The sequence below is a fragment of the Schistocerca piceifrons genome, chromosome 8 (genome assembly GCF_021461385.2).
Source record: "Schistocerca piceifrons isolate TAMUIC-IGC-003096 chromosome 8, iqSchPice1.1, whole genome shotgun sequence".
In the NCBI taxonomy this organism is placed as follows: domain Eukaryota; kingdom Metazoa; phylum Arthropoda; class Insecta; order Orthoptera; family Acrididae; genus Schistocerca; species Schistocerca piceifrons.
The window spans coordinates 410,724,909-410,733,715 of NC_060145.1; positions in this window are offsets into that span (position 1 = coordinate 410,724,909).

Sequence of the window (8,807 nt, forward strand, 5' to 3'; positions counted from 1 at the left end):
CAGCTCCATCCCTCACAAACCTGTCTTGGGGTTTCTGTGATGTCCCTAAATAGCTTACGGTAAATTTCTAGATGATTCCCTCAGAAAGAAAGCAACCAGTTTCCTTACCTGTCCATCCCCATCCTTTCCCAATCCAGCCTTGTGCCCAACCTGCAGCACTCTTAGCATCAAGGGGACATAGAACCATAACATTTTTCTTGTGCCCACAGCAATTTCGGTGCTTGTTTTGTGCAGCAAGTGTAGGTACACATGTGGAGCGATGAATTGTCTGCCACAGGGATATGGCGATATGGCTGTTGGCAGGATGCTGTCGTCCAGCATTAAAATGGCTAATAGTCGCTGCATTATTATCCATCAATCCACAGTCACAAGCCACGACAGTTGACAATAACAAATTACAGTATAAATACAGTGTTCACATGTCGACGAAAGGCTGTAGAGGTAGTGATTTTTCTTGAATCGGTGCTGTGTCCTCACAACATTGGCTAAATGGTGACATATGTACTGATATCACAGATCCTATGCCATGTATGCTCTTCTGTTCAGTGTATCCCAACCATGGGTGCCAAGACGAGTGGTATGATTTATTTTGCTGTGTCCAGAGAGTAAGTTTGAATGGAGTGTCATTCTGTGGACCCAAGATGGCAGACAGCCCAGATATGTGACTGCTGTGAGTGCCACTGTGGTCGAGCTAGTATCGAGCATGTATGGTGGTATAATGAGTCAGCTGCAACTAGAGGAACCAGCAATGTCTTCCAGCACAATCACCAATTTTTATGAGGCGAATAAGCCTACAGCGAAGAACCGGCGGCCAAAATGTCATGGTGGCCAATGTGTCCATACCGTGGGGTGGACCTGAAGATGTTGGAGTTACTGAGCAGCTACATGGAGACGAATGTGCAGGTTCTGGGCAGAATTGTTCCTGAGGAACTCAAGAATTTGATGCACTACACTTCTGTCACCTGAATGTCACTACAGTCTGTGAGGGGCATGGCCGCTGTGTGGACACAACAACTTGGTGGAGTGGTTGGTGCCTGTTCACAGCCAGATGGACAGTGATCCCAGTTGAGGCAGAGAACCTGGCTTCGGCATATCAAGAGGAGCACTAACTGAGAACTTTTGCAGCTGACAGTTGCATGCTGGTGACTTTATGGTTGGTACAGTGTATCGTGTGGTATACTAGCTGTACATTGGGTACATCTGATAGCAAAAGCGTTCCACTTGCAAGTCTGTGGTTGTTATGTGACAAGGTGTGGTTGGTTATTGATTGCACATAGAAGTGTGTGTGTGTGTGTGCAGTGAGTGAGAGCACTTTAGTTTGTTAACTACATGATGTGAGTGTGATTAATTGTTTTGATCCTAAAATGTCAGCTTAAATTATGCTGTGAACATAACTCTCTTGTTGAGAGAGCTGCTGTGCAAATGAACTTTTACAGAGCATAATGTGTAGTTCGTTGTGGTATTATATGGTGACAGTGTTGGCAGTAAACAAATACGCAGTTTTGTGTTATGATCCTAGTTAGGTAATAGTGTGTTTTTATATTCTGTCTTTTGCTACTGAAGTTGTCTCACATATAATTACTCGTTATGTGCCAAGCATTGTAAATTTTTGTCATTGTTAGCTGTGTACGATTGTCCTAAGGTAAGGTTATTTGATGGAAGATACTTTTTATTGGTTGTTTGGAGCCCAGTGTTGGGATCTTTATAGGCTACAGAAATATCTTACTTAAGGAAACTGTATTTCTAGTCTGTTGATGTTAAACAAAATAAATTGAGTCCCACACGTACACAGCTCTCAGTCCAAACGCCACTTCATCTAAATCCTAGGCCGCACGTGTGACTCACTTTTTTCTTCAATAGCATGTGTCAACACAAGTAATCTGGAAGGCAAGCGTTAAAAATTCCAACCACTGTTAAGGAATTGTTCGTCAAGATATAACGCTAGCAAACAGTCCTAGAACTAGAGTGGAAGAACCTTAGGGAAACTAGTCTGAGAACAAGCTAGGCCAAAGACATTCTTCAAAATTAGGCAGAGCACTAAGAGCTTTCGTTAGCTGTGCTAATCTAATGAGCATGACTCTCTTTTTTATTACCAGGGTGTCCATAGTAGTGGAAGTTGTAGAAACGTTAGTCAATGTGCAGTCTGGTCATATACTGAAGCATGTTTCTCGTCCTTGCAGCAAGTCTGATGAACGGGTAGCGAAGAACGAAGATTGGTCTGGGCCACCTGCTGCACCACCACCACCACCACCACCGCCACCAGCAGCAGCAGCAGCAGCAGCAGAGGAGGGTGTTGCAAGAGAGATGTCCGTGGACACCCTGAGCCTTGTCGCTGGTAAGTGGGGCAACTTCTTGTATGCAATTTAGTAGGCGCCGCTACTTCCTGCACACCTGTACCACACCCTGGAAAAGTCACAAACGTTCATGTGAGGCAAGCACTGTACTGTTTAGACCCAATCCTGTGACCTAGCCTTTGCTTCAGTCTGCAGAATTTTGCCAGCGAATGCAAAAATTATGGAAACCGTTTTGAGGAACTTCAGAAGTTTCATCCGAAGTCTATGATCGTATATAGCTATAGGTCTCAGAACTCTAGTTGGCTTCATGGACCTGTGAAGGTTAGATAGATTCTTACACTTTTCTGTGCCGAATAAGTTTAAATGTGGATGAAACATGTCATTTGACTGTAGCAAGCGCTTCTGATGAGGTTTCCTCGATACCTCTGTCTGAGTAAAGAACTTATTCGGCAGATGATAAAATTGTCGCAGGTTCTTTTTTTGTGCTCCGGTTTTGACCTAAGCACATAGTGAATTAAATCAGAAACGAGCTTTGGTTAATGCGATAGCAAAAGTATAGTCAACCGCCCCACATTAAGTAGCATATGATTTTTGTGCCAATCTTAATGAAGTTCTGCCACTTCAATCATTAGCAAAACGGTATTCACCATTTTCGCAAAACTACTGTTTTAAGTTCACTTTTTTTTCTCCAGGGAGTAGTGATTGATCCATGGCTAACCTACAGAAATTCATCTTTGCTGAGAGACCTGTGAACTGACTTTGAGCTTTTTAAATGCACTTTTGAAGTTTCTCCTTAGGGCATTTCGCTTCTACATTCGCAACATTGAACACCCATTTCGAAACTGGTTCTTAAGATAAAAATTCATTTCCTGCGAGATGTCTACCTTTTTTTCTTTCTTTATTTATTTATTCCTTTATTGTATTTTGATTCCCCCCCTCCCCCCAGAAGGGGGGCAGGCTGGCAGCAGCATAATACGCCGCTCTGCAGCCTACAGATAAATTTAAAAAACATAATTAGATGATATAACAGTATAAAGATGTGATAAAATGGTGACTGTTTAAAACTTGTACATGGCAAAAAAGTTGCGAAGAAAAATAAAAAGCAAAGAGGTCAGTGAGGCTGATTAAAAACGCTTAGGAAACAGACAGGCACAATTAAAAAAAAAACATGGTGACAGTCTGGTTTCTGTTCACAACACTTTAAAAAGGGGACGTACAACACTGAACACTCACGGAAAATACTGCACTATAGAGTACAATGGCATATGGGTATGGAGTGGTGGGGGTCGGGGGGGGGGGGGCAAATAAGGGGGAGGGGGAAGCCAATAGAGGAAGAGGGCACAGAAAAAGGGGGGGGGGGGGCGGAGCAGGGCGGGCGCGACAAAGGAGTTGGGAAGACAGTGATATCTACCATTCCATCAAACTGTAGAATCTTAATGCAGTACTCTTCCACTGCGATATCAACAGTTAGGTCGACAGATAGTTGACAAAGCACATATTTAACAAAATCACTTCCAAACTGACTACAAATTATATTGCCTGAAAATAAATAAATTAATTAATGAAGCACCCAGAAGACTTGGCTGGATGTCAAGTGTGACTTTGTATACCTGTACACCATCGATGGTAAGTAAACGATTAGAGTGGCAGTTCTCTGTGACTGGTAGAATGGCCCACCAGAGTGCCCTAGTGTTAGAAATCTTACAGACATAGCTACATACAGGCATTGTATTAAATCCATTGGCGACATGTGAAAATTTGTGTTGGACCAGAACTTGAATCCGGATGCTCCACTTCTCTATAGCAGTTCCTTTAATCACTTAAGGCACCTGAGCACAGCTCCTGCCCTGCCCAAATTCCTACATGCCACACACTACAGATGTAGTGTCCTCTGTCCATTATCACCCATCACATGAGTCGCACAAGTATTCAGACAAGTAAGTGCATCCCCACAGAAGATATTATTTTGAGGTGTCTGTTCTTTTGGATATGTTAGAAAGAACAGACACCGTACATACATACTTGCATTACTGTTGTTCATACTTAGTGTTGTTACTAGGCCTGGTAAAATTATAAGAGGCAAAACAGTGTCAACATTAAGTGATGACTGTGAAGGGCACAGAGACTCTGTGAACTGATGTGAAACGGAGTTATAGCGCCTGACAGAGATTCAAAGAGTCCTCATGGCAGGTGTAAGTTTTTGAAACATTCAGATGTGACAGTGGCCCGGTGGTGGACTGCAAGGGAATATGAATGTGAATAAAATGTGTGTGAAATCTTATGGGACTTAACTGCTAAGGTCATCTGTCCCTAAGCTTACACACTACTTAACCTAACTTATCCTAAGGAGAAACACACACACCCATGCCCGAGGGAGGACTCCCACCTCCACCAGGACCAGCCACACAGTCCATGACTGCAGCGCCTTAGACCGCTCGGCTAATCCTGCATGGCAGGGAATATGAGGGCAGGCATACTCATCATCATGATTCCAATGAAACACTTATGATTACACCACAAGGGAGATTCTCCTTATTGTGCACGAAACATATTGTAACCCTTAGATATCCTTGTCTGCTATCTGAGAACAGTTAATGGACTCCCTCTACATTCTGTGTCATCCTGCAACATTGGTCAGAGACAACCAGCAGCCAGACTAGGGGATTACTATGCCATATGTGGGCTGGCATTAACACTACAACACAAAAGGCTGCATTTGGAGTATTACTGTATGATTCTTCCAGTGTAGGGAAAAATCGGGTATCACTTCCGGTCATGGCTGGTATTGACCAAGGGAACTCTGACAGCACAATAGTATGTCACTTACATCCTGCATTTTCATATGGTGCCTTCTATGAGACAGTATCATGGCGCCATTTTTCAAGAGGACAACGATCGTCCACATGCAACATGCGTCCCCATCAGCTCTCTGTGTTATGTTTAGTTATTAGCTCTGTACCCACTAGAATATATGAGACATCAGCTCGTACGCCATCTCAATCCCAGTGAAACTATCCAGGATATCAAGGACCAGTTACATCAGCTGTGGACTAGCTAGCTTGTGTCAGGACTGGGTCAACAGTTTTATGACACAATTCTGTACTGAACCAATACATGCACCCAGTCCAGTAATCTGGCAACCCCTTAAAATTAACCCACAAGAGGTGCACTCCTTTGTCTAGAGTTGAGATATTTACGGCGAAGTCTTAGGATGCTCTTGCTCGCACTGTTTCATGGTTTACTCTCATCGCAGGCAGCTGGGGTACACTGATTCCATCCCGGAGGGGGGAGAGGGGGTTATGGGGTGGTGGCAGGAAAGTAATCCGGCCATCCCATAAAATTAACCATGACAGTTCTGTACTAAACACTGCCAACCCTGTGCATGATGCAGAACAAAGGCAGTCTCAAAAGAAGAAGAAGTAATTAATGAATAAAAGTGAAAAATTCATATTCATGAAAAGTCAGTTGTCAAAATGAAAAGATGTAAGGATAGAAACGTCTTCTGAAATGTTACTTTCACTGTCAATTGATGCTGAAAGAAGCCAATTGCATTTACACATGCAAATACTTTCATTTCCAAATAAGTTCTTGTTAGTTCCCTTTCTATAAATATTCATCACAGAGGAACTAACACCATTGATAAAATTTACTGTTTTAGATACACTTCCTCCAATGGCCCGAAACAATATTTTTGTCCCTTTTTGCAGGTAGGATAAATAGTCATCCTAATTGGACTAACATGGTTGAGAGGTTAGCGAAATAAGAGATTATCAGGAGCAGTCAAGAGTACGATGAGATCCAGAACATGTCATCTGTAATCGAAATAAAATGAAACATTAAGACACAAACGGATAACATCTTCCTCTATCAGAGGACATCGCTGTAGTGGAGTCCAAGTTGCACTGTTTGATTAAAATAGAGAAATGCCCAGAAAAGGCGGAGGAGACAAAATGAAATTTCATGAGTTGAGAGGATACATGATGCTATTTCAGTGATTAACACACTGAGTCAAAATTACTTCATTTATCAGCAAGATGCTGAAATCCCTCCTGCCTGGATGCATGATCTAAATTGGTTAGAAAGGGTTTCTCCTGAGGTATCCCAACCCACAACAATTGTAATCGAACTTGATATTCTGGATACAGAAATGACGACGTCGTTGATGTTCGAACTGGTCTAAATCATGCACCATCAGAGATAGATCTAAGGATCTTGCAGGCCATAGGGGTATCTCAGTTACGCAGACAGGATATATGTCCATGTGTAGATAGGCATTGTGCTGTTAAAAAAATGCAACATGATACTGTCACATGAGAGATAATGCATGATAGTGCAGCATGTCCATGTCAAACCAGTGTGCCATCACAGTTCAGTTAATCTCTACCAGCCATGTCCTGAAATGATATCTGATAGCTCCTCTCAATATGAGACCAGGTGCAAACAAATTGTGTCTATCCAAACCAGTGGATGAATGGGACCACTCCCCATGCCGCCACCACACTCGTTGACCATAGTCGTCAGGGTAACGTAGAACAACGATTTATTGCTGAACTCAGTGCAAAGCCATTCGTGAGCAGTCTGTACTTCCCAGTCATGGCATCACTCCAGATGGATCCATTTGTGTTGTAGTGTAAACAGTAGCCTACGCATGTGTGTGTGTGTGTGTGTGTGTGTGTGTGTGTGTGTGTGTGTTCAATTTTAAACCAATGTGACATCTTGACACTGCATTATTTGACCATCCAACCCAATGGACGCCCATTGTGAGGCTACCTTCAGTCCAGTCAGGAGCTGGTAATGCTGTCTCTCATGTGTACGCAGCATATCAATGTCATTTACAGTGACCACTCAACATTTGAAGCTGTTCACGTTCCTTATATATCCTACCAGTTCTGGTACAACACCAAACATGAACACCACTAACACAGTTTGGTGGCCATTCTGTCTTAGAGAATTGCTACACAAATTTTTTAGAAATACGTGGATTCCGAATGAGATTTTCACTCTGCAGAGGAGTGTGCGCTAATATGAAACTTCAAGACTTCGAGTCTTCGTCCGGCACACAGTTTTAATCTGTCAGGAAGTTTTAAATGCATGGATTGTGTGAACATAGACGCAGTTACATTGTTATCTGACCATGGTTTCTGGGAGTTTCACTCTTTTTTTATAAGGCAGTGGATATACGACAACTCCACATGTATACTAGGTGAACTATAGTGCAAGGTGCTTATGAAGAGTTGGCACTTCTAAAATTCAAGCAATAACAATTTAAACCACATGTTTACATAACTAGGAGAGTGGGCTCACTATATCGCAATACAGAGTGTGAGATGACGTTAACCACATCGTATTTGCCTACCAGTGACGGAAATACGGAACATGCATACTACTTCATCAGATTCTGTATGTGGGATACAAGAGACCTTCCACCATCTCACCGCTTCTGCCTGATACCGATGTCATTGCCTTGAACCTATTATCGAGCATCCTCATTGCAGACAATATGGAAATAAGACAGTTACTCCTCAAAAAAAAAAAAAAACCCACTGTGATGACCTATGCAGTCAGCAACTCTGAAATTAATGTGTGTTTGTGTGTGTGTGTGTGTGTGTGTGTGTGTGTGTGTGTGTGTGAGATAGTGTAGTCGAGGGATGAAAATTTTCTGAACTTATGCTGCAAAGATAGAACTGCTTGTATGGTGTGTTGGATGGCTGTATGACTGTCTTAACCAGCATAAAATAAAATAAAATTTACAGCAATGGATAAAATGCTTACTATCCACTCTCCAAAACACTACAAAATTGCTCCACCACTGCTCAGCATGTAACACAAGAACTAAGCTATTTGCTGTAGATACTCACGCGACATTTGTGTTTTGATCATAATAACATTTTACCTGATGTTTTCTACACTGTAAACTTCCAGCTCTCTTAGTGTAAACAGTTGAGATTAAATTTACTGCACAGCTAACTAATCAGTTTTGTAAATTTTATTGTGTTCTTACACCAGTTTATATTTCCTACCTTTGTAAACAAGGGTGCATTTTCATGAAAGTTATTCTTTTTCTTTACAGTGCACTCAGGCATGTCAGATATACAGGAATTTGTTTTGCCCGAAGTGGAGCCAGCATTCTGCTCGCTGGAGGTTGAGCATGAGAAGTAGACTGGTTAGTATACAATCAACACTGCTGTGATATTGCGTTCATAAACTTGTTTATATTGTTTTAGCTCTGTCAATTTGGGTACATTTTGATAAATTTTATCCCTTTTGTTCGCAGTCTTCTCAAGCATGTTAGCCGGGAGTGTGCCAATTTTGGCCCCAAAGAACACCTGTTCTGCACACTCCAAAATACGGCCCGCAGGGCCAGCACAACTCAGACCTGTAGGCCGGGAAGAAGCTGGATTTAGTCCAGAGCAGCAAGTATTCCGCTCACCACGCGAAACGCCATTCAGGCTAGAGCACAATAAGTAGGATGGTGAGTATATGATCCAGTCTGCTTGATATTTTGTACACACA